Below are 18,622 nucleotides of genomic sequence, written 5' to 3'. Positions count from 1 at the left end.
TCACTACTCTCCCCCTCTGCTCTGTCACTGTAGTGCTGGGAAGAGAAATCCCTGGGGGGAACAATGCATCCAGTGCCAGCCCAACCCACATGGCAGTGCCAGGCCCGATCCAGCAGCAGCAGTAGCACAGCCAGAGTCTGCAACTTCACCCCCTCAATGCACTGCCTCCCCTCTCACCCCCACTATGCACTGCCCCCACCCCCACCCCTCTCCCCTCCCACTTCGCCCTCCTCTCTGCACCACCCCCACCCCTCTGCACCCCCCCACCCCCCACTTCGCCCTCCTCTCTGCCACGCCCCCACCCCTCACTTTGCCCTCCTCTCTGCCACACCCCCACCCCTCACTTTGCTCTCCTCTCTGCCACACCCCCACCCCTCACTTTGCTCTCCTCTCTGCCACGCCCCCACCCCTCACTTTGCTCTCCTCTCTGCCACGCCCCCACCCCTCACTTTGCTCTCCTCTCTGCCACGCCCCCACCCCTCACTTTGCTCTCCTCTCTGCCACGCCCCCACCCCTCACTTTGCTCTCCTCTCTGCCACGCCCCCACCCCTCACTTTGCTCTCCTCTCTGCCACGCCCCCACCCCTCACTTTGCTCTCCTCTCTGCCACGCCCCCACCCCTCACTTTGCTCTCCTCTCTGCCACGCCCCCACCCCTCACTTTGCTCTCCTCTCTGCCACGCCCCCACCCCTCACTTTGCTCTCCTCTCTGCCACGCCCCCACCCCTCACTTTGCTCTCCTCTCTGCCACGCCCCCACCCCTCACTTTGCTCTCCTCTCTGCCACGCCCCCACCCCTCACTTTGCTCTCCTCTCTGCCACGCCCCCACCCCTCACTTTGCTCTCCTCTCTGCCACGCCCCCACCCCTCACTTTGCTCTCCTCTCTGCCACGCCCCCACCCCTCACTTTGCTCTCCTCTCTGCCACGCCCCCACCCCTCACTTTGCTCTCCTCTCTGCCACGCCCCCACCCCTCACTTTGCTCTCCTCTCTGCCACGCCCCCACCCCTCACTTTGCTCTCCTCTCTGCCACGCCCCCACCCCTCACTTTGCTCTCCTCTCTGCCACGCCCCCACCCCTCACTTTGCTCTCCTCTCTGCCACGCCCCCACCCCTCACTTTGCTCTCCTCTCTGCCACGCCCCCCACCCCTCACTTTGCTCTCCTCTGCCACGCCCCCACCCCTCACTTTGCTCTCCTCTGCCACGCCCCCACCCCTCACTTTGCTCTCCTCTGCCACGCCCCCACCCCTCACTTTGCTCTCCTCTGCCACGCCCCCACCCCTCACTTTGCTCTCCTCTGCCACGCCCCCACCCCTCACTTTGCTCTCCTCTGCCACGCCCCCACCCCTCACTTTGCTCTCCTCTGCCACGCCCCCACCCCTCACTTTGCTCTCCTCTGCCACGCCCCCACCCCTCACTTTGCTCTCCTCTGCCACGCCCCCACCCCTCACTTTGCTCTCCTCTGCCACGCCCCCACCCCTCACTTTGCTCTCCTCTGCCACGCCCCCACCCCACTCCATTTAACAGGACCCATGAACACCAACAAATAAAGGAACAGAACAGAAACATTATTCGATTAACAGAATCAGACCTGGAAAGGAAAAAGTGATCTATACTGTTCCGGAACAAAACTGTTAAAAGCAAGGGAACCGGTTATTAACTTTATTTTATGTTCTAGGCATTTTTTTTCCAGTCCCACAAAAATCTCAACAATGCGCCCATGCAAAGCCATCATTTGCCACTCACAAACTTATTCCAGTGTCTGCCTCACAGCTGGAAATCTTTGCCAGTGTGCGCGCGTTAGTTACATGCCCCTCCCCCTCCGAAGTGTTGGTTACCGTAGATTTCTGACATGTCACAAGCGTGATTCAGAAATTAGGGAGAGAGGTGTTTAATTAGAGAAGAATGGATCAACTTTTTTAAAGCTAGTTAAGGATACTATAGTAATCATGTTTCACATTGGATTTATGAACTACAAAAAGTTCATAAAAAATAAAATGGTTCTGTTCAGAACGAAATGATTGGAAAATATTTTTGTTCAAACCCCCGATAGGCGTATATCAAATTGGGAGTCAAATGAAACTAAGAGTCTATACATGTTTGAGAAATTAAGGCATATACAGTGCATTCGTTAAGTATTCAGACCCCTTGATTTTTTCATATTTTGTTACGTTACAGCATTATTCTAAAATTGATTCAAATGTTTTTTTCCTCATCAATCTAAACACAATACCCCATAATGACAAAGCAAAAACAGGTTAACAATTACAGCAAATTTATAGAAAATATAAAGTATAAAATATTCAGACCTTTAAATCAGTACTTTGTTGAAGCACCTTTGTCAGTGATTACAGCCTCGTGTATGACGCTACAAGCTTGGCACACTTGTACCTGGGGAGTTTCTCCCATTCTTCTCAAGCTCTGTCAGGTTGGATCTGGGGGTGTCGCTGCACAGCTATTTTCAGGTCTTTCCAGAGATGCTCGAACGGGTACAAGTCCGGGCTCTGGCTGGGCCACTCAAGGACATTCAGAGACTTGTCCCGAAGCCACTCCAGCATTGTCTTGGCTGTGTGCTTCGGGTCATTGTCCTGTTGGAAGGTGAACCTTCACCCCAGTCTGAGGTTCCTGAGTGCTCTGGAGCAGGTTTTCATCAAGGATCTCTCTGTACTTTGCTCCGTTCATATTTGTCTCGATCCCCCCCCCCCACAAAAAAAAATCCCCACACAATGATGCTGCTGCCACCACCATGCTTCACCGTAGGGATGGTGCCAGGTATCCTCAAGGCGTGACTCTTTGCATTCAGGCCAAAGAGTTCAATCATGGTTTCATCAGACCAGAGAATCTGGTTTCTCATGGTCTGAGAGTCCTTTAGGTACCTTTTGGCAAACTCCAAGCGGGCTCTCATGTGCCTTTTACTGAGGAGTGGCTTTCGTTTGGCCACTCTACCATAAAGGCCTGATTGGTGGCGTGCTGCAGAGATGGTTGTCTTTCTGGAAGGTTCTCCCACCTCTAGAGGAACTCTGGAGCTCTGTCGACGTGACCATCGGGTTCTTGTTCACCTCCCTCACCAAGGCCTTTCTCCCCCGATTGCTCAGGTTGGCCGGGCGGCCAGCTCTAGGAAGAGTCTTGGTGGGTCCAAATTTCTTCCATTTAAGAATGATGGAGACCACTGTGTTCTTGGAGACCTTCAATGCTGCAGACCTGGTTTCAGTCTCATAGCAAAAGGTGTGAATACTCATGTAAATAAAATATTTGTTTTTAATACATGAACAAACATTTCTAAAACACTTTTTGTTTTGTCATAATGGTGTATTGTGTGTAGATTGATCAGGAAAATGTTTCATTTATCAATTTTAGAATAAGGCTGTAATGTAATAAAAAGTGGAACAAGTCTAGGGTTCTGAATACTTTCCGAACGTACTGTGTACTTTTTCAAAAAAATTCTACACTAAAAATTAAAAAGAAGCAAAGGCTTTGATTTCTGGTCTTGGAAAGGGGTCTTTAGAAAACATCTATAAGAAAAAGTCTGAAATTATGTACCAGAATACATTAAAAACACAACGTTGAAGTAAAGACCCCTGCCAACTAATATCAACACATACAGTGCCTTGCGAAAGTATTCGGCCCCCTTGAACTTTGCGACCTTTTGCCACATTTCAGGCTTCAAACATAAAGATATAAAACTGTATTTTTTTGTGAAGAATCAACAACAAGTGGGACACAATCATGAAGTGGAACGACATTTATTGGATATTTCAAACTTTTTTAACAATTCAAAAACTAAAAAAATTGGGCGTGCAAAATTATTCAGCCCCTTTACTTTCAGTGCAGCAAACTATCTCCAGAAGTTCAGTGAGGATCTCTGAATGATCCAATGTTGACCTAAATGACTAATAATGATAAATACAATCCACCTGTGTGTAATCAAGTCTCCGTATAAATGCACCTGCACTGTGATAGTCTCAGAGGTCCGTTAAAAGCGCAGAGAGCATCATGAAGAACAAGGAACACACCAGGCAGGTCCGAGATACTGTTGTGAAGAAGTTTAAAGCAGGATTTGGATACAAAAAGATTTCCCAAGCTTTAAACATCCCAAGGTGCACTGTGCAAGCGATAATATTGAAATGGAAGGAGTATCAGACCACTGCAAATCTACCAAGACCTGGCCGTCCCTCTAAACTTTCAGCTCATACAAGGAGAAGACTGATCAGATGCAGCCAAGAGGCCCATGATCACTCTGGATGAACTGCAGAGATCTACAGCTGAGGTGGGAGACTCTGTCCATAGGACAACAATCATTCGTATATTGCACAAATCTGGCCTTTATGGAAGAGTGGCAAGAAGAAAGCCATTTCTTAAAGATATCCATAAAAAGTGTTGTTTAAAGTTTGCCACAAGCCACCTGGGAGACACACCAAACATGTGGAAGAAGGTGCTCTGGTCAGATGAAACCAAAATTGAACTTTTTGGCAACAATGCAAAATGTTATGTTTGGCGTAAAAGCAACACAGCTCATCACTCTGAACACACCATCCCCACTGTCAAACATGGTGGTGGCAGCATCATGGTTTGGGCCTGCTTTTCTTCAGCAGGGACAGGGAAGATGGTTAAAATTGATGGGAAGATGGATGGAGCCAAATACAGGACCATTCTGGAAGAAAACCTGATGGAGTCTGCAAAAGACCTGAGACTGGGACGGAGATTTGTCTTCCAACAAGACAATGATCCAAAACATAAAGCAAAATCTACAATGGAAAGGTGTTAGAATGGCCAAGTCAAAGTCCAGACCTGAATCCAATCGAGAATCTGTGGAAAGAACTGAAAACTGCTGTTCACAAATGCTCTCCATCCAACCTCACTGAGCTCGAGCTGTTTTGCAAGGAGGAATGGGAAAAAAATGTCAGTCTCTCGATGTGCAAAACTGATAGAGACATACCCCAAGCGACTTACAGCTGTAATCGCAGCAAAAGGTGGCGCTACAAAGTATTAACTTAAGGGGGCTGAATAATTTTGCACGCCCAATTTTTCAGTTTTTGATTTGTTAAAAAAGTTTGAAATATCCAATAAATGTCGTTCCACTTCATGATTGTGTCCCACTTGTTGTTGATTCTTCACAAAAAAAAATACAGTTTTATATCTTTATGTTTGAAGCCTGAAATGTGGCAAAAGGTCGCAAAGTTCAAGGGGGCCGAATACTTTCGCAAGGTACTGTATTTCCTTTTGGAGAAATGTTTACCTTCTGTAAGTTCAAGAGATATTGCCCTGTAATTCTGTTAACAAAAACCAACGTCTAAGATATGGTTCTAACTTATCTCCCTCATGAGGAAGGAGGATAATAAAAGTTCACAGAAGTAACAAGTAAAGGTAGACCTGTCAATTAGTGTTTTTACTGATATCAATTTTGTTTGTGAATTATTAAGTGATTAAAACTAGAAATTCCCTTACCAAACCGCTAACAGAATTTTCCCAAAATTCGTAATGGAATTTCTGCAATTTAATTGGCTACAATGGGATATCACAGTAGTTACATACTACAAAAAAATGGTTGGCATGCATTTTAAGTGAAAAATCTGAGCATTTGCACAATTGCATTTCCGTGGAATTGCCTGGTAGGCAAGTGTGTGTGTGTGTGTGTGAAAAGTGTGACCAGGGCGCAGTGGCAGCCATGGGAAATCACTTTCATGCTCCAACTCTGAGACCAGGAGAGCGAGACAGACTATGGGTGCATCTCAACAGTCTTAAGTAGGCTGCTCATCCTATTGATTACACATCTGCTCAGGTTAAGGAAAGGAGATGAGGACAATATTGAAATGCACCCCATCCTGGGCCTCGGAGGATATTGGCAGTGACCGTCTGAGCAGTGAGCTGGGGCCCAATGTTTATGGACATCCTCCTCTATACAGGCCAGGAGATAACCTAACCCTGCAAGGCCTTCATGTTGATTTGTGGAGCAATAAACTCTACATACACTGCAGTGGGCTTCTTTGAACTTCATTTCATCTGGCCTGTAAAACACCCTCCCACAGTACCTCGCTCAGGGCATACAGCCAGTATACACATACTACACTACAGTCTCTCTCTATGGACCTTCACAGCATCAACCTTGAGTCAATGAACTGAGTCCAACTGAGTCCAACTCTCGCAAGTGTGTGGGACTATTAGGTGTGAATATGTATGCGCCAGAAACAAGCAACTGAGTCCAACTCTCGCAAGTGTGTGGGACTATTAGGTGTGAATATGTATGCGCCAGAAACAAGCAACTGAGGAGTGGCGAGAAAGAAAGAAGGGGGAACTTTCACATCTCGGACCTGGGAAATCTCTTCATCCCTTCTCACTACTGACATTATTTGCCTAATTAATTGGAATCCAAATTAATTGGAAAGTGTTTGACTTTGACCTACATCATCCATCAACTCTTTTGGCCAAAAGATGTCAGTGATAATGCCAGTTGAACAGAGAGAATTTAAGTGGGTTTATACCCATAGTTGTTTCGGCCATGTTAACCTCTGTGCAGCATGTGTGCTCTGGTCTTGTCTGTTGAGGTCACATTCGACCATACAGAGTTGACTTCCTGCTTTGCGCTGCTGAAAGGACAAGTCACCGTCCCCCCAGCAGCTTGGAAACACTTGGTAAGGACATCACTGGCCAGCAAGGAAACAGGATGTCAGACAATATGATAAAGTGCTTTATGATAGAACAAACTCTCATGCCTTCACATCATCATGCCAACAACATAGTTCTTCCTTATGACTACTAACCGCTAGGATATAATACATTTACATTTAAGTCATTTAGCAGACGCTCTTATCCAGAGCGACTTACAAATTGGTGCATTCACCAATCAGGGATGAAAAGAGGCTCAATCCTCCCACTGATAATATGATAAGTTCTGCAGCTGATCCATCTCTGGGCTATAAAAATACATGTAGAAAAACTGTTTCTGTCAGCATTACGGGACCAAAAACTTGTAAACACTTCCCTATCGAAAAACCATATCATAGCTTCCTTCTTTCAGGCTCAACGTCCCTATTTTTGTACCAGCAGCCCAAGATTATGCAAACCTGCATATTTTTTGGGTAGAAAGTTAATTATGTAGATAAAGGCCTGAAGCTTGTGCATCTCAGCACAGAACCCAGGCCCAGCCATGGACTCCTCTCTCCCTCACACACAGACCTCTTCACATCAACGAGACCATATTCATCTGCACCTAAGAACCTTATATATTTAGCATGGGATCCATTGCTCTTTGTCCTCCTGGGTCTGTATGTGCGGCTGTGGTTGTTTCCCAACACACAGTGAACAAAAGGAAGCAGCAGCACTGCCCTGGTCAAGAGAGCTGGGCTTACCTTCAATCTATCATATTCACTGTGCTAGAGCAGGTAAGAAGAAAAGAGACATGACCCTACGATAGAGTACCAGGAAGTCACCATCTGATAGATTACACTCATCTAAAGTAACTATGTGGAGTAACAGACTGAAGGACATAATGCAGCCAGTCATGCACTTTGATGCTGAAGCCCTTTTAGCTGGCCTACATTAACACAGTCAAGCATGATTTCATCTGCTTTCAATACGTAGGAACACGATGACAACAGAAAAATCAACTCAGTTTAAAAATAAACGTCCGCTCACTGTCAACTGCATTTATTTTCAGCAAACTTAACAGGTGTAAATATTTGTATGAACATAAGATTCAACAACTGAGACAAACTGAACAAGTTCCACAGACATGTGTCTAACAGAAATGGAACAAGGACTCCTCATGGACTGCACCAGATTTGCCAGTTCTTGCAGTTCTTCCAGCAAGGCACCTGCAAGTTCCTGGACATTTCTGGGGGGAATGTCCCTAGCCCTCACCCTCAGATCCAACAGGTCCCAGACGTGCTCAATGTGATTGAGATCCGGGCTCTTCGCTGGCCATGGCAGAACACTGACATTCCTGTCTTACAGGAAATCACGCACAGAACAGCAGTATGGCTGGTGGCATTGTCATGCTGGAGGGTCATGTTAGGATGAGCCTGCAGGAAGGGTACCACATGAGGGAGGAGGATGTCTTCCCTGTAACACACAGCGTTGAGTTTGCCTGCAATGACAACAAGCTCAGTCCGATGATACTGTGACACACCGCCCCAGACCATGACGGACTCTCCACCTCCAAATAAATCCTGCTCCAGAGTGCAGGTCTCTGTGTAACACTCATTCCTTCGACGATAAACGTGAATCCGACCATCACCCCTGGGGAAACAAAACCGCGACTCGTCAGTGAAGCACACTTTTTGCCAGTCCTGTCTGGTCCAGTGGCTGTGGGTTTGTGCCCATATGCGACATTGTTACAGGTGATGTCTGGTGAGGACCTGCCTACAAGCCATCAGTCCAGCCTCTCTCAGCCTATTGCGGACAGTCTGAGCACTGATGGAGGGATTGTGCGTTCCTGGTGTAACTCGGGCAGTTGTTGTTGCCATCCTGTATCTGTCCCGCAGGTGTGGTGTTCAGATGTACCGATCCTGTGCAGGTGTTGTTACATGTGGTCTGCCACTGTGAGGATGATCAGCTGTCCGTCCTGTCTCCGCCTACCGTCTGTAAACTGTTACTGTCTTAGCGACCGTTCCACAGGTGCATGTTAATTAATGTTCATTAATGTTCAGGTTGCAAAATTGAGGTTGCAAGATCGAATCCCCGAGCTGACAAGGTACAAGGCAGTTAACCCACTGTTCCTAGGCAGTCATTGAAAATGAGAATGTTCTTTTTTTAAACTTTTTTTTTATTTAACCTTTATTTAACCAGGCAAGTCAGTTAAGAACACATTCTTATTTTCAATGACGGCCTGGGAACAGTGGGTTAACTGCCTGTTCAGGGGCAGAACGACAGATTTGTACCTTGTCAGCTCGGGGGTTTGAACTCGCAGCCTTCCGGTTACTAGTCCAACGCTCTAACCACTAGGCTACACTGCCGCTCTTAATTGACTTGCCTAGCTAAATAAAGGTAAAATAAATCAAATAAAAATGGTTTATGGTTCTTTGAACAAGCATGGGCAACCGTGTTTAAACCCTTTACAATGAAGATCTGTGAAGTTTTGATTTCTACGAATTATCTTTGAAAGACAGGGTCCTAAAAAAGGGACGTTTCTTCTTTTGCTGAGTTTACATTAAAAAAAAAGACAAAATGCATCCCCTCTCTAAGTAGCCCATCTATGTAGTGGAGAACAGATCTCATTCCAAGGGTTACAGTGTTTTCAGATGGTAGGCTCCATCTCCCAACACAATTACGAGTCCCAGGCTCGTCTGTCCCCATGACAACCAGGCCCCAGCATTCCATCTGGGGCCATCATACTGTAGGTGGGACATTCTAATCTCCTGTGTTGACCACTGCTGCTAGACTATTTGGGGTCAGAGAGCTCCACTTATACTGCTTCTCCAATTTACGGGTGAAAATCTAATTTCAGCTATGATAAATACACTCTATAAATGGCACAAGTGGCAGTTGAACAAGAATGAAATTAGATTATTTTTGGATTAGGCCTCATAGTAAATCTCTGATCATCTCTGTAGACAAACTGTACTGTAGTCCCTTACTAAATCCCCCACAGAAATGGTAAGACTGTCCGTGTCAATACTCTGTAGGCCTACAGCTTCACAGACACGTGAGTGAAAGGCCATTGAGTCTTGGCTAAGCTAACAATAGTCTCTTCTAGAGGTTGACCGTTTAATCGGAATGGCCGATTAATTAGGGTCGATTTCAAGTTTTCATAACAATCGGTATTTTTGTACACCGATTTGGCAGATTATTATTTTTTTTACACCTTTATTTAATATTTAACTAGGCAAGTCAGTTAAGAACGCATTCTTATTTTCAATGACTGCCTAGGAACGGTGGGTTAACTGCCTCGTTCAGGGGCAGAACGACAGATTTTTACCTTGTCAGCTCGGGGGATTCAATCTTGCAACCTTACAGTTAACTAGTCCAACGCTCTAACCACCTGATTACATTGCACTCCACGAGGAGCCTGTTATGCGAATGCAATAAGGCAAGGTAAGTTGCTAGCTAGCATTAAACTTATCTTATATAAAATAAATAAATCATAATCACTAGTTAAACTAGTAATATCATCAACCATGTGTAGTTAGTTATCTAGCGTGTCCTGTGTTGCATATAATCGACGTGGTGCGTATCGTTGCTCCAATGTATACCTAACCATAAACATCAATGCCTTTCTTAAAATCAATACACATAAGTATATCTTTTTAAACCTGCATATTTAGCTAAAATAAATCCAGGTTAGCAGGCAATATTAACCAGGTGAAATTGTGTCACTTTGTTTTTGCATAATTTAAACCAAATTGAACATGTTTCATTATTTATTTGAGGCTAAATTGATTTTATTGATGTATTATATTAAGATAAAATAAATGTTCATTCAATATTGTTGTAATTGTCATTATTGCAAATAAATAAAAAAAAATTAAAAATTAAAAAAATACAAATGTTTATTTTTTATTAAATCGGCAGATTAAATCGGTATCAGCTTTTTTTGGTCCTCCAATAATCGGTATCGGTGTTGAAAAATCTCGAGACCTCTAGTCTCTTCCCTCCATCTGTGCTCTGCCATTCATTCCCCCAACAGGACGAGCTAGTTCACATTCCTGCCCTGTGTCGTTCACATGTTTTCAACAGCCATTTGGAAAGAGTGACGCCCACTTTACTTCAGAGGGGCAGGCAGACCTAGGCAGAGATTGCAGTCCCCCTCCACCACTCTCAAGGCCAACAATAACAACAAACTCACTCTAATGACCTCTCAGGATGCAACGGCTGTTATAACAGCCATCTGCATGAAAGAGCCAGAGATCCGGGATATCTCCTCTACATCTAGAGGAGTGGGGGTAGATTTGAACAGTCATAGACCCAAAGTACAAAAATATACCTCCAATGTAGCTGTACACATCAACAAACATTGCTTTATATTATAAAACAAGAAAGACATGCATACCACTACTACATGTACAAAATGCAGCCATAGCTGCAGTAGGCCTACACATAATTTACACCTACCAACACGCACAGGTCAGCACGACAAGATGAGCACCAAGATGAGCAGCTTATCAAAGATTCGTACAGGCTTCATAGCTTAAACTTCAATAATTACAACTACAGGCTACATTTCTGTCAAATTTCTAAAAATTGTGACACTACGCAATGAGTGTAACCAAGCTGCCACTTCTCAATGTGCGCAATATTTTCAGAAAAGCTAATTAAATCAAACTAAATGCATATTCTATAGTCGTAGCTGATGTGAAATGTCCTACATGGCAGTAGCTTATTTGAATCTGCTGCAAAGAGTAAATGCCCATTCCGAGAGCAACACACACACAAAATAGCAAGAGAGCAACACACACACAAAATAGCAAGAGAGCAACACACACACAAAATAGCAAGAGAGCAGGGAGGGGCGCAAAAATGTAGGCAGTGTCGTTTTCATAGTATTGACATAATCTACTGTAAAAGTTATCACATAATGACTGTGTAATACACATTAATGATAGAGTGAAAGTTTGCTACTCACGGTATTTCTTTTATATTTTTTTATTTCACCTTTATTTAACCAGGTAGGCTAGTTGAGAACAAGTTCTCATTTGCAACTGCGACCTGGCCAAGATAAAGCATAGCAGTGTGAACAGACAACACAGAGTTACACATGGAGTAAACAATTAGCAAGTCAATAACACAGTAGAAAAAAATGGGCAGTCTATATACAATGTGTGCAAAAGGCATGAGGAGGTAGGCGAATAATATAATTTTTGCAGATTAACACTGGAGTGATAAATGATCAGATGGGCATGTACAGGTAGAGATATTGGTGTGCAAAAGAGCAGAAAAGTAAATAAATAAAAACAGTATAAAAACAGTATGGGAATGAGGTAGGTGAAAATGGGTGAGCTATTTACCTATAGACTATGTACAGCTGCAGCGATCGGTTAGCTGCTCGGATAGCTGATGTTTGAAGTTGGTGAGGGAGATAAAAGTCTCCAACTTCAGCGATTTTTGCAATTCGTTCCAGTCACAGGCAGCAGAGTACTGGAACGAAAGACGGCCAAATGCGGTGTTGGCTTTAGGGATGATCAGTGAGATACACCTGCTGGAGCGCGTGCTACGGATGGGTGTTGCCATCGTGACCAGTGAACTGAGATAAGGCGGAGCTTTACCTAGCATGGACTTGTAGATGACCTGGAGCCAGTGGGTCTGGCGACGAATATGTAGTGAGGGCCAGCCGACTAGAGCATACAAGTCGCAGTGGTGGGTGGTATAAGGTGCTTTAGTGACAAAACGGATGGCACTGTGATAGACTGCATCCAGTTTGCTGAGTAGAGTGTTGGAAGCCATTTTGTAGATGACATCGCCGAAGTCGAGGATCGGTAGGATAGTCAGTTTTACTAGGGTAAGCTTGGCACCGTGAGTGAAGGAGGCTTTGTTGCGGAATAGAAAGCCGACTCTGGATTTGATTTTTGATTGGAGATGTTTGATGTGAGTCTGGAAGGAGAGTTTGCAGTCTAGCCAGACACCTAGGTACTTATAGATGTCCACATATTCAAGGTCGGAACCATCCAGGGTGGTGATGCTAGTCGGGCATGCGGGTGCAGGCAGCGATCGGTTCAAAAGCATGCATTTGGTTTTACTCGCGTTTAAGAGCAGTTGGAGGCCACGGAAGGAGTGCTGTATGGCATTGAAGCTCGTTTGGAGGTTTGATAGCACAGTGTCCAATGACAGGCCGAAAGTATATAGAATAGTGTCGTATGCGTAGAGGTGGATCAGGGAATCGCCCGCAGCAAGAGCAACATCATTGATATATACAGAGAAAAGAGTTGGCCCGAGAATTGAACCCTGTGGCACCCCCATAGAGACTGCCAGAGGACCGGACAGCATGCCCTCCGATTTGACACACTGAACTCTGTCTGCAAAGTAATTGGTGAACCAGGCAAGGCAGTCATCCGAAAAACCGAGGCTGTTGAGTCTGCCGATAAGAATTTGGTGATTGACAGAGTCGAAAGCCTTGGCGAGGTCGATGAAGACGGCTGCACAGTACTGTCTTTTATCGATGGCGGTTATGATGTTGTTTAGTACCTTGAGTGTGGCTGAGGTGCACCCGTGACCGGCTCGGAAACCAGATTGCACAGCGGAGAAGGTACGGTGGGATTCGAGATGGTCAGTGACCTGTTTGTTGACTTGGCTTTCGAAGACCTTAGATAGGCAGGGCAGGATGGATATAGGTCTGTAACAGTTTGGGTCCAGGGTGTCTCCCCCTTTGAAGAGGGGGATGACTGCGGCAGCTTTCCAATCCTTGGGGATCTCAGACGATATGAAAGAGAGGTTGAACAGGCTGGTAATAGGGGTTGCGACAATGGCGGCAGATAGTTTCAGAAATAGCGGGTCCAGATTGTCAAGCCCAGCTGATTTGTACAGGTCCAGGTTTTGCAGCTCTTTCAGAACATCTGCTATCTGGATTTGGGTAAAGGAGAACCTGGAGAGGCTTGGGTGAGGAACTACGGGGGGGGCGGAGCTGTTGGTCGAGGTTGGAGTAGCCAGGCGGAAGGCATGGCCAGCCGTTGAGAAGTGCTTATTTAAGTTTTCGATAATCATGGATTTATCGGTGGAGACCGTGTTTCCTAGCCTCAGTGCAGTGGGCAGCTGGGAGGAGGTGCTCTTGTTCTCCATGGACTTCACAGTGTCCCAGAACTTTTGGAGTTGGAGCTACAGGATGCAAACTTCTGCCTGAAGAAGCTGGCCTTAGCTTTCCTGACTGACTGCGTGTATTGGTTCCTGACTTCCCTGAACAGTTGCATATCACGGGGCTATTCGATGCTATTGCAGTCCGCCACAGGATGTTTTTGTGCTGGTCGAGGGCAGTCAGGTCTGGAGTGAACCAAGGGCTGTATCTGTTCTTGGTTCTGCATTTTTTGAACGGAGCATGCTTATCTAAAATGGTGAGGAAGTTACTTTTAAAGAATGACCAGGCATCCTCAACTGACGGGATGAGGTCAATGTCCTTCCAGGATACACGGGCCAGGTCGATTAGAAAGGCCTGCTCACAGAAGTGTTTTAGGGAGCGTTTGACAGTGATGAGGGGTGGTCGTTTGACTGCGGCTCCGTGGCGGATACAGGCGATGAGGCAGTGATCGCTGAGATCCTGGTTGAAGACAGCGGAGGTATATTTGGAGGGCCAGTTGGTCAGGATGACGTCTATGAGGGTGCCCTTGTTTACAGAGTTAGGGTTGTACCTGGTGGGTTCCTTGATGATTTGAGTGAGATTGAGGGCATCTAGCTTAGATTGTAGGACTGCCGGGGTGTTAAGCATATCCCAGTTTAGGTCACCTAACAGAACAAACTCTGAAGCTAGATGGGGGGCGATCAATTCACAAATGGTGTCCAGGGCACAGCTGGGAGCTGACGGGGGTCGGTAGCAGGCGGCAACAGTGAGAGACTTGTTTCTGGAGAGAGTAATTTTCAAAATGAGTAGTTCAAACTGTTTGGGTATGGACCTGGAAAGTATGACATTACTTTGCAGGCTATCTCTGCAGTAGACTGCGACTCCGCCCCCTTTGGCAGTTCTATCTTGACGGAAGATGTTATAGTTGGGTATGGAAATCTCTGAATTTTTGGTGGCCTTCCTGAGCCAGGATTCAGACACGGCAAGGACATCAGGGTTAGCAGAGTGTGCTAAAGCAGTGAGTAAAACAAACTTAGGGAGGAGGCTTCTGATGTTGACATGCATAAAACCAAGACTTTTTCGATCACAGAAGTCAACAAATGAGGGTACCTGGGGACATGCAGGGCCTGGGTTTACCTCCACATCACCCGCGGAACAGAGAAGGAGTAGTATGAGGGTGCGGCTAAAGGCTATCAAAACTGGTCGCCTAGAGCGTTGGGGGCAGAGGATAAGAGGAGCAGGTTTCTGGGCATGGTAGAATATATTCAGGGCATAATGCGCAGACAGGGGTATGGTGGGGTGCGGGTACAGCGGAGGTAAGCCCAGGCACTGGGTGATGATGAGAGAGGTTGTATCTCTGGACATGCTGGTTGTAATGGGTGAGGTCACCGCATATGTGGGGGGTGGGACAAAGGAGGTAACAGGGGTATGCAGAGTGGATCTAGGGGCTCCATTGTGAACTAAAACAATGATAACTAACCTGAACAACAGTATACAAGGCATATTGACATTTGGGAGAGACATACAGCGAGGCATACAGTAATCACAGGTGTTGAATTGGGAAAGCTAGCTAAAAACAGTAGGCGAGGCTAATCAGCTAGCACAACAAACAGCAGGTAAAATGGCGTTGACTAGGCAACTGGGCCGACAGATAAACAAACAAGCAGAATGGGGATACCGTGATTAATGGACAGTCCAGCGTGCGTCAGCTATGTAGCCAAGAGATCAGTGTCCAGGGGGCAGCGGTGGATGGGCAGGGAAGCTGGGCTGGCGAGTGTTATCCAGGTTTTAAAAAAACAAAAAACTAACAATGACTAAATAGCTTGTAGCTAGTTAGCTGGTTAGCGTCTGGAGGTTCTTGAGTGTGTCATAAAAATAAAATAAAAATTAAAAGTGATAGCGATTCCGTATCACAGTGGGTGAGGCAGGTTTCCGGAAGGTATAAACAAAATAAAAATCAAAGAGAGATAGAATGTAAATGGGTTCAGAGTGTTTGGGATGCGGTGATTCAGATGGTTAGCAGGCCTGTGCTAACAAGCTAACAGTTCATAGGCCCGGGCTAGACAAGCTAGCCGTTAGCAGGCCGAATTAGCATGCAGGGAGATAGCGAGGGCTAGAGAGCTAACCTTTGGGGGACGTCGCGATGGGGTGAGTCTGTTTATTCCTCTTCTTGCGGTGACATCGACAGACCGGTCGTGGGCCCGGGTAATTGTAGCCCAGGAGTATGCTACAGGAGCTCTAGTACGCTAGGTGAGCTGGAGACACAGCGTTTCAGAAAGCTCGCGGGCCTTGGCCAGCAGATGGATCTTTGGCGATGTCGCAACGAAAAAGCCTGTTGAAACCACCTCGGACGATTATGTCGGCGAACCAGTCGTGATGGATCGGCGGGGCTCCGTGTCGGCAGTAAAGGGTCCAGGCCAATTGGCAAAAGAGGTATTGTTGGGCCTCTTCGGCTAGTCGGGAGATGGGCTTAGCTCAAGGCGAACTGTTGCTTGTTTTGGGACAGAGACGTTAGCCAGGAGTAGCCACTCGGATTGCAGCTAGCTAGTTGCGATGATCCGGTGTAAAGGTTCAGAGCTTGCGATAGGAATCCGGAGATGTGGTAGAGAAAGAGCAGTCTGATATGCTCTGGGTTGATGTCGCGCTGGTGTCCTAGTTAGCTTAGAAGACCGCTAGCAATGGCTAACTGAGTACGGGCTAGTAGCTAGTTAGCTGGCTAGCTTCTGATGGTGGTTCCGGTTCTAAAGTAAAGTATAGAAAAAGCAGATCCGTACCACATTGGGTGATGCGGGTTGCAGGAGAGTATATTCAGCTCTAGTTGGAAAGTGAGATTAAAATATGTACGAAATATATACAGAAAAAAAAAACGAAGAAAACTATATTTACACTAGACAGGACAAGACAAAACACACGTCCGACTGCTACGCCATCTTGGAACAACTGATTGGTCCTACGTACAAAAATGGAGGCCTATCTGAAACACAGCCATGTACACAACAACTGTCATTTTGCCATAAGAAAGCACTCAATGTTGAAGAGAAGTCCCACGAAGACTCGTAGCCCAAGATGTGCTCATTAAAACCGCATACACCTTAACCATAGATTCAGGAACATGGACGGAAGGCTACCGCGTCACCTCAGAGCACAACTAATAGGCTACATTGGTCATTGTCCCTATACCCATCAAATAAAGCAAAACTAATATATCTCAACAGAAATTAGACCCACAAAAGCAAGCAATGACATATCAATGCATCTTTTAGATGGAAGTAAACATCAAAAAGGCCTAAACTATAAATTACATAAAAATAGATCTGCCAAACAACCAGTAGACTTACATGAGGGAAAACCAATTAATTCATTATTAATAATTCTGCCATGGCGACCGGGGCCATAAAGGTTGTAGCTTACCATTTAGATGAGTTGCAGCCTCCTCCATGCGGTGTTGAATCTCGTGCGAAGTTTGATTCCATTCTCCTTCCTGGAGAAATGTACTTGTCAGGTCTCTTTCAAATGCCAGCTGGACAAGCTTGGCTTTTCGTTGATGTAACATGCTGAGTCTGTGTTCACTGCTATACGTTCTTCAGAGTGGAGAAGGAATTTTCGCACATTGCTGTAATGTCCCAAATGTATATATGACTCAGTTTCAGTGCAAACAGCACAGACGGCAATGCTGACAAAGGCCTGACGTATCTTTAAAGAACACTGAGTGAGGTCCATATGTTGTTGCTAGCTGTGGTTCATATTTCACTTTGTTTCTTGCAAAGCTCTGGCTAGGGCTGTGACTGTCACGGAATTTTGGGTGATGGTTATTGGTCAGCTAAATGACGCGGTCAAGGTAAAAAACAAATTTTCTCCTCTCCTCCTCGCCTGACTGCATGTGCTGCAGAGAAGGGGGTGTTGTCTAAGCAACCAAAGATTTGTTTGCTACAACACCTTGCTTGTTTCAGCAAGGAGCGACAAAGTTCAATCACTTTGTAGAGGCCATGTAACAGCAGAAAAACACATCCTCACGAATGCCTGGAGGTTCCGTCTTCAGTCACCTGTTTGTTCCACCCCAAAAATGATTATAATAATACGTTACGAAGGTTGTTTGATTTTCATGACGGTCTTCATCCATAACCGTCGGTTAGGCTACGTGGTTATATGGTAATTACACTAGCCCAAGCTACAGCCATGTCACAGGGCAAAAGCTGCACACGGCACGCACACATTCGTTTTATCTTTACTGTGTCTAATGAAGAGCAAGCGTTCTCAGATTGTGCACATGATGTGAATTAAAAAAAGGGATCATATCCTGCCTGCATGTTGGCTGCAGGCCAAGCAGGACAGCCAGATGTTGCAGCTCTTAAAAACACAATTTTGAAAAGCAGGCTTTGAATCCAGTGCTTGGGCCAGTAGCGTCGCCACCGACTCACTCACTACAGCTGCTTATAAAAGAAGCAGAAAATCAATAGTGTACAATGTCTACTAATATGAGAAGTCTGATTCAAATAGTTAGTTGAACATCTGTAGATATTCAAGAAGCATGAGGACCACAGGGAATACATCCAGGTGGCCCTCATTATCAAATCTGTCCAAGTCTACGTTTAGTTTGTGTTACCCCCACACAATGAATTCTTACACTGCTACCAGGTTCACATTGGCACCAGGCCCAGGGGCCCGCAGACTTCCAATAGGGGTGATTCCATGGGACAGGGGGTGGACTCTGTGCCCCTCTGCAAACAAGACCTCTTCCCATCTCATCTTGTTTTCACAGCTGACAAAAAGGAGCCCAAAAGCAAGCAGAAAGAGTCCATTTCAACAGAGCCTGGTCCAGCCATGATCCCTATCCCCATTAGCACAACAGAGCATCGTGTAGCATTACAATGGGAGCATCCGGCCATGCCCCGACTGTACTGAAGACTAATCCATAAACATAACATTTATT

General features: G+C 45.7%; 1 protein-coding gene across 2 annotated transcripts in view; it reads right to left on the bottom strand.

The window, feature by feature from the left end:
• Positions 1–18,622, bottom strand: part of LOC118394592 (CUE domain-containing protein 1-like) — a 56,597-nt gene that overhangs the window by 13,888 nt on the left and 24,087 nt on the right. The gene's annotated exons all lie outside the window — the stretch shown is intronic.

The sequence above is a fragment of the Oncorhynchus keta genome, chromosome 1 (genome assembly GCF_023373465.1).
Source record: "Oncorhynchus keta strain PuntledgeMale-10-30-2019 chromosome 1, Oket_V2, whole genome shotgun sequence".
In the NCBI taxonomy this organism is placed as follows: domain Eukaryota; kingdom Metazoa; phylum Chordata; class Actinopteri; order Salmoniformes; family Salmonidae; genus Oncorhynchus; species Oncorhynchus keta.
Note: the sequence above shows the minus strand (reverse complement) of the source record. Positions and strands in the feature narration are given on the sequence as shown.